The 14,635-nt window shown below is 44.3% G+C and overlaps 1 protein-coding gene across 1 annotated transcript in view; it reads right to left on the bottom strand.

Annotated features, from left to right (window-relative positions):
- The window catches only part of eogt (EGF domain-specific O-linked N-acetylglucosamine (GlcNAc) transferase), a 70,376-nt gene that overhangs the window by 52,271 nt on the left and 3,470 nt on the right, over positions 1-14,635 (bottom strand). The gene's annotated exons all lie outside the window — the stretch shown is intronic.

Genomic DNA, 14,635 nt, shown 5'->3' with positions numbered 1-14,635 from the left:
TGAAGCTAAAGCTTAGCTAAAAGCCTACCAGCCATTTGGCAACTCTCCGGGTTTTATAGGTAGAAAAGCCAAATGGCTGGTCTCTGGGAGTTTAAGTTAAGGCCTCCAAGCTACTAAAATCTTCCCAAAGCCACAGAATCAGATGCTAAACGAACTGGTGAGAAACATTGATTTACCTACCATGTTTTAAAACCAAAAGAGGAGCTGGGCCCAAAAAGACTTGCAACTCTTCTAGATGACAAAAAGCTTCAAAGGTGATTGAATTCACTGAGAAGTGAATTCAGTCATACTTTTCATGCTGTCTAACACTGCATAAATAGCCTAAGACCAGGGAGTAGAGGCAGGCTCATCTACTTACTGTGCACAAGACACATTGGCATGCGACAGAGCGGGTCCTCCAAGGCCAGTTAAAGAGACAAACACCAAGGATGTGGACAAGTGAGCAAAGATTTTGTCTGGAAGCTACAGCAAGTCTCTGTTGTTTGCCTAAGTTGTATAAACAGGAGGTAATTTAAAGACCCATTGTCTGCACGATCAACTGTGCTACATACAATATCGAAAGGCTTTTGGCTTCGGTCCTCAAGCCGTCGGTAGGCAGCTGGAAACGCCATCCTCAGAACGCTATGGATTTCATGAAGAAGGTCAGCCATATCGTTATGTAGGCAGAGGACACTACGGTCACTTACAATGGTAGAACTCTCTTCCGTTGTCTTACAGCTACCGAAGAAGTGGTGCTAGTTCACAAGAGCTTACAGGATGACCCCACCCTCACCAACAGGACCACCCTCAACACCAACAAAGTGTGAGTGTGTGGGTGCACCATGAATTCCCCAGTTTAACCCATTGTGGCTAACTCTTATAAGCAGGAAGTGGGAAACAAAGACTGCTAAGTCATCCTGTCCTCGAACACCACTGGTTCAAATATGTGGATGACGCCTGGGTGAAAGTCAAATTTCGGGATGTAAAACCAATCACAGATGACATTAAGGTGGTGCAAAAACACATCAGGTTCACCAGGAAGGATATGAAAAATGACACGCTAGCTTTCTTAGACTGGGAAATTGCCATCAGTAATAGGGGACATTTGAAAGTCATTGCGTAGTGTAAGCCAACGCATACAGTACTTACAGTACTTAAGGTTTGACTCTCATCATCCACAACCTAGCACGACATAGATGTCATCAGGACGCTATAAGACAGGGGGAACACCATGAGATTGGCTGCTGTGAGTAAATGTGATCATTCTAGCTGGATATTTGTTAAACCTTGGAAGGTACCCAAAGAACGCTACGGGGGAACTGAGCGAGACGAAGGACAAGCTCTGGCTGAAGGAAAACCTTTGGTGATCCCTTATGGTTTTAGGAGTATCAGAGGAGCTCAGATGCACTGTCTGAAAACGCTGTGCCTCGGTGGTTTTCACCCTCCGAAACTGACAGCATTGCTCCCAATATGCACAAAAGCAAGCAGACACTTCGAGCCAGCCAGGAGTCGAACCTAGAATCTTCTGATCCGTAGTCAGATGCGTTATCCATTGCGCCACTGGCCCCCCGCCAAGAAAATCAAGAGGTCAGGTGAGGTCAAAGTTTGTTCTCTGACCAAATTTGTACAATATTTAAGAGCGTATCCATTCCAACACGAAAAAAAAGCACGCACTGCGAACCAGCCAGGAGTCGAACCTAGAATCTTCTGATCCGTAGTCAGACGCGTTATCCATTGCGCCACTGGCCCACCTACAACGATCCCTGAAAGGGCAGGTGAGGTCAGGTCACACTTCGATCGCCTGCAGAATTCAAAGATAATCCTTCAAAATATTCCAGAAAGCAAAATCTCTTGATGCAGGCTCAAAACATCCAGGTAAGAAAAATCCCACAATGTTGATTCTGTTTATACTGTTTCCAGTTTCCAGGTGAGCACAATCAACCTTGTCGGATTTCCTTACGCGGTTGGTTGAACATCCATCCAGACATTTTGCCTCCCTTTGGCAAGGACTGCCTGAAGCTGCTACGTGAGTATAAGCAGGTGGCATGTAAGATGGCAGACTACAGGAACCGCTTGAGATTTAGCCTCAGACCTAAACAGGCTGGGATTACTCCTAAAAGTCTGCAAATGACATCATCTGTTTAACACCTGCAAAGCCAGGCTTCTACCTTTCTACCTATAAAACCCGAGAGCAGCCAAATGGCTGGTAGGCTTTTAGCTAAGCTTTAGCTTCAGCCAAGTGGAAGCTAAATTGGCTAGTCATTCATATCGTTAGCTTCATAGCATAAGTGCCTAAGTCATTGACTTAGTCAAATGACTTAGGCAATTATGCTATGAAGCTAACGATATGTATATTAGGTCGTTACCTGGGAATTCTGGAGGGAGGGGAGTGGGGGTGTGTGATTGAGGGCATGGGGGAGCTGCTAAAAGCTGTGCACTTCCTTTTGTGTTTCATCTTGATGCATTCTCAATCATCCAGGGAAATAAATCTCCAAAAGTCACCAACTTGGAGTGTTTCAGTTTGCCATCTTAGGGAGAAATCAACACACATGGGTGTATGTCCTTTGTTGCGGAGATTTATTGATAAAAACAGTACAAAAAACCAACCATTTGTACACATATTTACGGGCTTTGTGCCTTCAGAACTGCTTTAATTTTCAGCAAGATGATGGAAAGATTCCTTAGACTTTGACATGATAGCATTACACAGTTGCAGTAGATTTGTCAGCGAATATCCATGATGCACATTTCCCATCTAAGGTGCTCTACTGGATTGAGATCTGGTGACTGTGGAGTCCATTTGAGTACTGTGAACAAGGAATGGGAATGGATAAGAATTTAGTAATTCTGATTCTATTATTGATATCACTTACTGATTCGATTCCTCATTGATTCACTTTGACAATGACCACCATTGCTAAGCTGCATACGAAAGACATTACATTGATACAATGTTGTTGCATGTTTGTTGTGATCAGTGTTCGGATCTCTACTCAGAAAAAGTAATTATTACACACATTACACTGAATGCTTTCCCTAAAAGTAATGCAGTATGTTAATTACACCAAGAAAAATTAATTCCTCCACTTTACCATTGCGGTGTTGTGCAATAAAAATAAAAGTTATGTCCATATCCACACCATATACTGCAATGCCATTTCCCTCCTCTGGCACACAACCTGAAATCGGATGGATAAACAAGCAGACTAGCAAATTCAAAAAATTGGATGCTGGGTACCGGTTTTCTACAAGAACCAGTTCACGATTTTTCTATGGTGCCAGTTAATATTACTTTTTATTTTTCGCATGTATCTTTTGACAGTCTAGTCTGGCCATGCATCTTGCGGGGGGTTACCAGGGTTCCATCTCTAAATGACTGCTGGTCAGCAAACCTGGGAAACCCACAGATAATTGGAACTATGGCACGAAACCGCTTCCAAGACATCATGCAACACCTACGCTTTGATGACAAGTCCACCCGCAGTGATCAAGCAAAGTTCGCTGCAATTTCCAGTGTGTGGGGATCATTTGTCACCAACTGCATCACGTGCTACAACCCTGGTCTACATATCACCGTTGATGAACAGCTTTTCCCATCAAAGACTCGGTGCTGTTTCCTGCAGTATATTGCAAGTAAACCTGACAAGTTTGGGACACAAACACACAAATGCAAGAACAATCATGCCACTGTGCGATGTGTTCACTGCAACAGATACACATGTGGTAAATGCAGACTACAGATACCATGGCAGTGCCAGGATTGTGAGTGATTGCTGAAAATGTTGAAATGTACTCACTCACTTTTTATTATTATTTGTAAATATGTGTACAAATGGTTGGTTTTTTGTACTGTTTTTATCAATAAATCTCAGCAACAAAGGACATACACCCATGTGTGTTGATTTCTCCCTAAGATGGCAAACTGAAACACTCCAAGTTGGTGACTTTTGGAGATTTATTTCCCTGGATGATTGAGAATGCATCAAGATGAAACACAAAAGGAAGTGCACAGCTTTTAGCAGCTCCCCCACGCCCTCAATCACACACCCCCACTCCCCTCCCTCCAGAATTCCCAGGTAACAACCTAATATACATATGAATGACTAGCCAATTTAGCTTCCACTTGGCTGAAGCTAAAGCTTAGCTAAAAGCCTACCAGCCATTTGGCAACTCTCCGGGTTTTATAGGTAGAAAAGCCAAATGGCTGGTCTCTGGGAGTTTAAGTTAAGGCCTCCAAGCTACTAAAATCTTCCCAAAGCCACAGAATCAGATGCTAAACGAACTGGTGAGAAACATTGATTTACCTACCATGTTTTAAAACCAAAAGAGGAGCTGGGCCCAAAAAGACTTGCAACTCTTCTAGATGACAAAAAGCTTCAAAGGTGATTGAATTCACTGAGAAGTGAATTCAGTCATACTTTTCATGCTGTCTAACACTGCATAAATAGCCTAAGACCAGGGAGTAGAGGCAGGCTCATCTACTTACTGTGCACAAGACACATTGGCATGCGACAGAGCGGGTCCTCCAAGGCCAGTTAAAGAGACAAACACCAAGGATGTGGACAAGTGAGCAAAGATTTTGTCTGGAAGCTACAGCAAGTCTCTGTTGTTTGCCTAAGTTGTATAAACAGGAGGTAATTTAAAGACCCATTGTCTGCACGATCAACTGTGCTACATACAATATCGAAAGGCTTTTGGCTTCGGTCCTCAAGCCGTCGGTAGGCAGCTGGAAACGCCATCCTCAGAACGCTATGGATTTCATGAAGAAGGTCAGCCATATCGTTATGTAGGCAAAGGACACTACGGTCACTTACAATGGTAGAACTCTCTTCCGTTGTCTTACAGCTACCGAAGAAGTGGTGCTAGTTCACAAGAGCTTACAGGATGACCCCACCCTCACCAACAGGACCACCCTCAACACCAACAAAGTGTGAGTGTGTGGGTGCACCATGAATTCCCCAGTTTAACCCATTGTGGCTAACTCTTATAAGCAGGAAGTGGGAAACAAAGACTGCTAAGTCATCCTGTCCTCGAACACCACTGGTTCAAATATGTGGATGACGCCTGGGTGAAAGTCAAATTTCGGGATGTAAAACCAATCACAGATGACATTAAGGTGGTGCAAAAACACATCAGGTTCACCAGGAAGGATATGAAAAATGACACGCTAGCTTTCTTAGACTGGGAAATTGCCATCAGTAATAGGGGACATTTGAAAGTCATTGCGTAGTGTAAGCCAACGCATACAGTACTTAAGGTTTGACTCTCATCATCCACAACCTAGCACGACCTAGATGTCATCAGGACGCTATAAGACAGAGGGAACACCATGAGATTGGCTGCTGTGAGTAAATGTGATCATTCTAGCTGGATATTTGTTAAACCTTGGAAGGTACCCAAAGAACGCTACGGGGGAACTGAGCGAGACGAAGGACAAGCTCTGGCTGAAGGAAAACCTTTGGTGATCCCTTATGGTTTTAGGAGTATCAGAGGAGCTCAGATGCACTGTCTGAAAACGCTGTGCCTCGGTGGTTTTCACCCTCCGAAACTGACAACATTGCTCCCAACATGGGCAAAAGCAAGCAGACACTTCGAGCTAGCCAGGAGTCGAACCTAGAATTTTCTGATCCGTAGTCAGACGCGTTATCCATTGCGCCACTGGCCCCCCGCCAAGAAAATCAAAAGGTCAGGTGAGGTCAAAGTTTGTTCTCTGACCAAATTTGTACAATATTTAAGAGCGTATCCATTCCAACACGAAAAAAAAGCACGCACTGCGAACCAGCCAGGAGTCGAACCTAGAATCTTCTGATCCGTAGTCAGACGCGTTATCCATTGCGCCACTGGCCCACCTACAACGATCCCTGAAAGGGCAGGTGAGGTCAGGTCACACTTCGATCGCCTGCAGAATTCAAAGATAATCCTTCAAAATATTCCAGAAAGCAAAATCTCTTGATGCAGGCTCAAAACATCCAGGTAAGAAAAATCCCACAATGTTGATTCTGTTTATACTGTTTCTAGTTTCCAGGTGAGCACAATCAACTTTGTCGGATTTCCTTACGCGGTTGGTTGAACATCCATCCAGACATTTTGCCTCCCTTTGGCAAGGACTGCCTGAAGCTGCTACGTGAGTATAAGCAGGTGGCATGTAAGATGGCAGACTACAGGAACCGCTTGAGATTTAGCCTCAGACCTAAACAGGCTGGGATTACTCCTAAAAGTCTGCAAATGACATCATCTGTTTAAGGCCTCCAAGCTACTAAAATCTTCCCAAAGCCACAGAATCAGATGCTAAACGAACTGGTGAGAAACATTGATTTACCTACCATGTTTTAAAACCAAAAGAGGAGCTGGGCCCAAAAAGACTTGCAACTCTTCTAGATGACAAAAAGCTTCAAAGGTGATTGAATTCACTGAGAAGTGAATTCAGTCATACTTTTCATGCTGTCTAACACTGCATAAATAGCCTAAGACCAGGGAGTAGAGGCAGGCTCATCTACTTACTGTGCACAAGACACATTGGCATGCGACAGAGCGGGTCCTCCAAGGCCAGTTAAAGAGACAAACACCAAGGATGTGGACAAGTGAGCAAAGATTTTGTCTGGAAGCTACAGCAAGTCTCTGTTGTTTGCCTAAGTTGTATAAACAGGAGGTAATTTAAAGACCCATTGTCTGCACGATCAACTGTGCTACATACAATATCGAAAGGCTTTTGGCTTCGGTCCTCAAGCCGTCGGTAGGCAGCTGGAAACGCCATCCTCAGAACGCTATGGATTTCATGAAGAAGGTCAGCCATATCGTTATGTAGGCAAAGGACACTACGGTCACTTACAATGGTAGAACTCTCTTCCGTTGTCTTACAGCTACCGAAGAAGTGGTGCTAGTTCATAAGAGCTTACAGGATGACCCCACCCTCACCAACAGGACCACCCTCAACACCAACAAAGTGTGAGTGTGTGGGTGCACCATGAATTCCCCAGTTTAACCCATTGTGGCTAACTCTTATAAGCAGGAAGTGGGAAACAAAGACTGCTAAGTCATCCTGTCCTCGAACACCACTGGTTCAAATATGTGGATGACGCCTGGGTGAAAGTCAAATTTCGGGATGTAAAACCAATCACAGATGACATTAAGGTGGTGCAAAAACACATCAGGTTCACCAGGAAGGATATGAAAAATGACACGCTAGCTTTCTTAGACTGGGAAATTGCCATCAGTAATAGGGGACATTTGAAAGTCATTGCGTAGTGTAAGCCAACGCATACAGTACTTACAGTACTTAAGGTTTGACTCTCATCATCCACAACCTAGCACGACCTAGATGTCATCAGGACGCTATAAGACAGAGGGAACACCATGAGATTGGCTGCTGTGAGTAAATGTGATCATTCTAGCTGGATATTTGTTAAACCTTGGAAGGTACCCAAAGAACGCTACGGGGGAACTGAGCGAGACGAAGGACAAGCTCTGGCTGAAGGAAAACCTTTGGTGATCCCTTATGGTTTTAGGAGTATCAGAGGAGCTCAGATGCACTGTCTGAAAACGCTGTGCCTCGGTGGTTTTCACCCTCCGAAACTGACAGCATTGCTCCCAATATGCACAAAAGCAAGCAGACACTTCAAGCCAGCCAGGAGTCGAACCTAGAATCTTCTGATCCGTAGTCAGACGCGTTATCCATTGCGCCACTGGCCCACCTACAACGATCCCTGAAAGGGCAGGTGAGGTCAGGTCACACTTCGATCGCCTGCAGAATTCAAAGATAATCCTTCAAAATATTCCAGAAAGCAAAATCTCTTGATGCAGGCTCAAAACATCCAGGTAAGAAAAATCCCACAATGTTGATTCTGTTTCCAGTTTCCAGGTGAGCACAATCAACCTTGTCGGATTTCCTTACGCGGTTGGTTGAACATCCATCCAGACATTTTGCCTCCCTTTGGCAAGGACTGCCTGAAGCTGCTACGTGAGTATAAGCAGGTGGCATGTAAGATGGCAGACTACAGGAACCGCTTGAGATTTAGCCTCAGACCTAAACAGGCTGGGATTACTCCTAAAAGTCTGCAAATGACATCATCTGTTTAACACCTGCAAAGCCAGGCATTTGGCTTTTCTACCTATAAAACCCGAGAGCAGCCAAATGGCTGGTAGGCTTTTAGCTAAGCTTTAGCTTCAGCCAAGTGGAAGCTAAATTGGCTAGTCATTCATATGTATATTAGGTCGTTACCTGGGAATTCTGGAGGGAGGGGAGTGGGGGTGTGTGATTGAGGGCATGGGGGAGCTGCTAAAAGCTGTGCACTTCCTTTTGTGTTTCATCTTGATGCATTCTCAATCATCCAGGGAAATAAATCTCCAAAAGTCACCAACTTGGAGTGTTTCAGTTTGCCATCTTAGGGAGAAATCAACACACATGGGTGTATGTCCTTTGTTGCGGAGATTTATTGATAAAAACAGTACAAAAAACCAACCATTTGTACACATATTTACGGGCTTTGTGCCTTCAGAACTGCTTTAATTTTCAGCAAGATGATGGAAAGATTCCTTAGACTTTGACATGATAGCATTACACAGTTGCAGTAGATTTGTCAGCGAATATCCATGATGCACATTTCCCATCTAAGGTGCTCTACTGGATTGAGATCTGGTGACTGTGGAGTCCATTTGAGTACTGTGAACAAGGAATGGGAATGGATAAGAATTTAGTAATTCTGATTCTATTATTGATATCACTTACTGATTCGATTCCTCATTGATTCACTTTGACAATGACCACCATTGCTAAGCTGCATACGAAAGACATTACATTGATACAATGTTGTTGCATGTTTGTTGTGATCAGTGTTCGGATCTCTACTCAGAAAAAGTAATTATTACACACATTACACTGAATGCTTTCCCTAAAAGTAATGCAGTATGTTAATTACACCAAGAAAAATTAATTCCTCCACTTTACCATTGCGGTGTTGTGCAATAAAAATAAAAGTTATGTCCATATCCACACCATATACTGCAATGCCATTTCCCTCCTCTGGCACACAACCTGAAATCGGATGGATAAACAAGCAGACTAGCAAATTCAAAAAATTGGATGCTGGGTACCGGTTTTCTACAAGAACCAGTTCACGATTTTTCTATGGTGCCAGTTAATATTACTTTTTATTTTTCGCATGTATCTTTTGACAGTCTAGTCTGGCCATGCATCTTGCGGGGGGTTACCAGGGTTCCATCTCTAAATGACTGCTGGTCAGCAAACCTGGGAAACCCACAGATAATTGGAACTATGGCACGAAACCGCTTCCAAGACATCATGCAACACCTACGCTTTGATGACAAGTCCACCCGCAGTGATCGAGCAAAGTTCGCTGCAATTTCCAGTGTGTGGGGATCATTTGTCACCAACTGCATCACGTGCTACAACCCTGGTCTACATATCACCGTTGATGAACAGCTTTTCCCATCAAAGACTCGGTGCTGTTTCCTGCAGTATATTGCAAGTAAACCTGACAAGTTTGGGACACAAACACACAAATGCAAGAACAATCATGCCACTGTGCGATGTGTTCACTGCAACAGATACACATGTGGTAAATGCAGACTACAGATACCATGGCAGTGCCAGGATTGTGAGTGATTGCTGAAAATGTTGAAATGTACTCACTCACTTTTTATTATTATTTGTAAATATGTGTACAAATGGTTGGTTTTTTGTACTGTTTTTATCAATAAATCTCAGCAACAAAGGACATACACCCATGTGTGTTGATTTCTCCCTAAGATGGCAAACTGAAACACTCCAAGTTGGTGACTTTTGGAGATTTATTTCCCTGGATGATTGAGAATGCATCAAGATGAAACACAAAAGGAAGTGCACAGCTTTTAGCAGCTCCCCCACGCCCTCAATCACACACCCCCACTCCCCTCCCTCCAGAATTCCCAGGTAACAACCTAATATACATATGAATGACTAGCCAATTTAGCTTCCACTTGGCTGAAGCTAAAGCTTAGCTAAAAGCCTACCAGCCATTTGGCAACTCTCCGGGTTTTATAGGTAGAAAAGCCAAATGGCTGGTCTCTGGGAGTTTAAGTTAAGGCCTCCAAGCTACTAAAATCTTCCCAAAGCCACAGAATCAGATGCTAAACGAACTGGTGAGAAACATTGATTTACCTACCATGTTTTAAAACCAAAAGAGGAGCTGGGCCCAAAAAGACTTGCAACTCTTCTAGATGACAAAAAGCTTCAAAGGTGATTGAATTCACTGAGAAGTGAATTCAGTCATACTTTTCATGCTGTCTAACACTGCATAAATAGCCTAAGACCAGGGAGTAGAGGCAGGCTCATCTACTTACTGTGCACAAGACACATTGGCATGCGACAGAGCGGGTCCTCCAAGGCCAGTTAAAGAGACAAACACCAAGGATGTGGACAAGTGAGCAAAGATTTTGTCTGGAAGCTACAGCAAGTCTCTGTTGTTTGCCTAAGTTGTATAAACAGGAGGTAATTTAAAGACCCATTGTCTGCACGATCAACTGTGCTACATACAATATCGAAAGGCTTTTGGCTTCGGTCCTCAAGCCGTCGGTAGGCAGCTGGAAACGCCATCCTCAGAACGCTATGGATTTCATGAAGAAGGTCAGCCATATCGTTATGTAGGCAAAGGACACTACGGTCACTTACAATGGTAGAACTCTCTTCCGTTGTCTTACAGCTACCGAAGAAGTGGTGCTAGTTCATAAGAGCTTACAGGATGACCCCACCCTCACCAACAGGACCACCCTCAACACCAACAAAGTGTGAGTGTGTGGGTGCACCATGAATTCCCCAGTTTAACCCATTGTGGCTAACTCTTATAAGCAGGAAGTGGGAAACAAAGACTGCTAAGTCATCCTGTCCTCGAACACCACTGGTTCAGATATGTGGATGACGCCTGGGTGAAAGTCAAATTTCGGGATGTAAAACCAATCACAGATGACATTAAGGTGGTGCAAAAACACATCAGGTTCACCAGGAAGGATATGAAAAATGACACGCTAGCTTTCTTAGACTGGGAAATTGCCATCAGTAATAGGGGACATTTGAAAGTCATTGCGTAGTGTAAGCCAACGCATACAGTACTTACAGTACTTAAGGTTTGACTCTCATCATCCACAACCTAGCACGACCTAGATGTCATCAGGACGCTATAAGACAGGGGGAACACCATGAGATTGGCTGCTGTGAGTAAATGTGATCATTCTAGCTGGATATTTGTTAAACCTTGGAAGGTACCCAAAGAACGCTACGGGGGAACTGAGCGAGACGAAGGACAAGCTCTGGCTGAAGGAAAACCTTTGGTGATCCCTTATGGTTTTAGGAGTATCAGAGGAGCTCAGATGCACTGTCTGAAAACGCTGTGCCTCGGTGGTTTTCACCCTCCGAAACTGACAGCATTGCTCCCAATATGCACAAAAGCAAGCAGACACTTCGAGCCAGCCAGGAGTCGAACCTAGAATCTTCTGATCCGTAGTCAGATGCGTTATCCATTGCGCCACTGGCCCCCCGCCAAGAAAATCAAGAGGTCAGGTGAGGTCAAAGTTTGTTCTCTGACCAAATTTGTACAATATTTAAGAGCATATCCATTCCAACACGAAAAAAAAGCACGCACTGCGAACCAGCCAGGAGTCGAACCTAGAATCTTCTGATCCGTAGTCAGACGCGTTATCCATTGCGCCACTGGCCCACCTACAATGATCCCTGAAAGGGCAGGTGAGGTCAGGTGAGGTCAGGTCACACTTCGATCGCCTGCAGAATTCAAAGATAATCCTTCAAAATATTCCAGAAAGCAAAATCTCTTGATGCAGGCTCAAAACATCCAGGTAAGAAAAATCCCACAATGTTGATTCTGTTTATACTGTTTCCAGTTTCCAGGTGAGCACAATCAACTTTGTCGGATTTCCTTACGCGGTTGGTTGAACATCCATCCAGACATTTTGCCTCCCTTTGGCAAGGACTGCCTGAAGCTGCTACGTGAGTATAAGCAGGTGGCATGTAAGATGGCAGACTACAGGAACCGCTTGAGATTTAGCCTCAGACCTAAACAGGCTGGGATTACTCCTAAAAGTCTGCAAATGACATCATCTGTTTAAGGCCTCCAAGCTACTAAAATCTTCCCAAAGCCACAGAATCAGATGCTAAACGAACTGGTGAGAAACATTGATTTACCTACCATGTTTTAAAACCAAAAGAGGAGCTGGGCCCAAAAAGACTTGCAACTCTTCTAGATGACAAAAAGCTTCAAAGGTGATTGAATTCACTGAGAAGTGAATTCAGTCATACTTTTCATGCTGTCTAACACTGCATAAATAGCCTAAGACCAGGGAGTAGAGGCAGGCTCATCTACTTACTGTGCACAAGACACATTGGCATGCGACAGAGCGGGTCCTCCAAGGCCAGTTAAAGAGACAAACACCAAGGATGTGGACAAGTGAGCAAAGATTTTGTCTGGAAGCTACAGCAAGTCTCTGTTGTTTGCCTAAGTTGTATAAACAGGAGGTAATTTAAAGACCCATTGTCTGCACGATCAACTGTGCTACATACAATATCGAAAGGCTTTTGGCTTCGGTCCTCAAGCCGTCGGTAGGCAGCTGGAAACGCCATCCTCAGAACGCTATGGATTTCATGAAGAAGGTCAGCCATATCGTTATGTAGGCAGAGGACACTACGGTCACTTACAATGGTAGAACTCTCTTCCGTTGTCTTACAGCTACCGAAGAAGTGGTGCTAGTTCACAAGAGCTTACAGGATGACCCCACCCTCACCAACAGGACCACCCTCAACACCAACAAAGTGTGAGTGTGTGGGTGCACCATGAATTCCCCAGTTTAACCCATTGTGGCTAACTCTTATAAGCAGGAAGTGGGAAACAAAGACTGCTAAGTCATCCTGTCCTCGAACACCACTGGTTCAAATATGTGGATGACGCCTGGGTGAAAGTCAAATTTCGGGATGTAAAACCAATCACAGATGACATTAAGGTGGTGCAAAAACACATCAGGTTCACCAGGAAGGATATGAAAAATGACACGCTAGCTTTCTTAGACTGGGAAATTGCCATCAGTAATAGGGGACATTTGAAAGTCATTGCGTAGTGTAAGCCAACGCATACAGTACTTAAGGTTTGACTCTCATCATCCACAACCTAGCACGACCTAGATGTCATCAGGACGCTATAAGACAGAGGGAACACCATGAGATTGGCTGCTGTGAGTAAATGTGATCATTCTAGCTGGATATTTGTTAAACCTTGGAAGGTACCCAAAGAACGCTACGGGGGAACTGAGCGAGACGAAGGACAAGCTCTGGCTGAAGGAAAACCTTTGGTGATCCCTTATGGTTTTAGGAGTATCAGAGGAGCTCAGATGCACTGTCTGAAAACGCTGTGCCTCGGTGGTTTTCACCCTCCGAAACTGACAACATTGCTCCCAACATGGGCAAAAGCAAGCAGACACTTCGAGCTAGCCAGGAGTCGAACCTAGAATTTTCTGATCCGTAGTCAGACGCGTTATCCATTGCGCCACTGGCCCCCCGCCAAGAAAATCAAAAGGTCAGGTGAGGTCAAAGTTTGTTCTCTGACCAAATTTGTACAATATTTAAGAGCGTATCCATTCCACACCGGTTCTGACTTAAACGGTAGTAACCAGACCGAAAAGCAGCGCACATTTCGGTGCTTTATTTCGGTGCTTTTTTTCCCTGAGCTGTGATACACTTCTAGCCAATCATTTTACGTTTCCGAGGATAGTAGGCGGGTCCAGGTACGTACGTTCTTTTAGAGCAGAGCTACAGATTAAAAATGCCCAAGGTGAAGCGGTCAAAAGTCTGGCTGTACTTCACAGCAAAAGATGCAAACTCAGCAGCCTGCAACAAGTGCTTTAAGCTGATACTGTGATACTGTCAAAGGAGGTAACACCTCAAATCTGGTGAAACACCTGGCGACGCATAGCGGGCTTTTTTTTAAAAGCCAAGAAATGCGCCGTATTTGATAGCTTGCTGCGAGACCTCACACCGAGCACATCTACTGCGGGTGGGTTGCCTGTTATCGGACCCGGAGTTAGCAACATCCCCAAAAACCCGAAGAATAGAGTCCTGGCCCCTAGCCCTGCCAGTGTAGCAGAAATGATGACGGATGATGATGGCAGCAGCAGCCGTTCTTCTCTGCGTGAGTAGCTTAATGTTGTTCGTGTGTAATTTACGTTGAGTAGGCTAACCACGTTATTACATTAATGCATGTAAGGTGAACTAGCAAACATCATCATAGCTACATGCGGCTGTCTTCTTGTTTGATGGCAGATACTCCCTTCACCCTGGCCAAAAAGGCTAAAATGACCAAAGAAAAAGAGGGAAACGGTTAAACATGAGAGGTTTTTGGATAAAGTTTGTGTTTTTTCCATTGTTTAAGCACTGCTTCCAGCCAAGAGTGATACCATATATGCCCCATAGCTGCAGAAAAGGCTAACATTGTTATCTTTTTACAAAAAACCAGCTGAACATGAGAGGTTTTTGGACCAATTTTGTGTTCTCCATTCTTTAAGCACCGGTTTGAGCACCGTTTGAGCACCGTTTGAGCACCGGCACCGTTTCAAAAGTACCGATTTGGCACCGGTATCGGATAAAACCTAAACGATACCCATC

The sequence above is a fragment of the Rhamphochromis sp. 'chilingali' genome (genome assembly GCF_963969265.1).
Source record: "Rhamphochromis sp. 'chilingali' genome assembly, chromosome: 9".
Classification (NCBI taxonomy): Eukaryota; Metazoa; Chordata; class Actinopteri; order Cichliformes; family Cichlidae; genus Rhamphochromis; species Rhamphochromis sp. 'chilingali'.
Note: the sequence above shows the minus strand (reverse complement) of the source record. Positions and strands in the feature narration are given on the sequence as shown.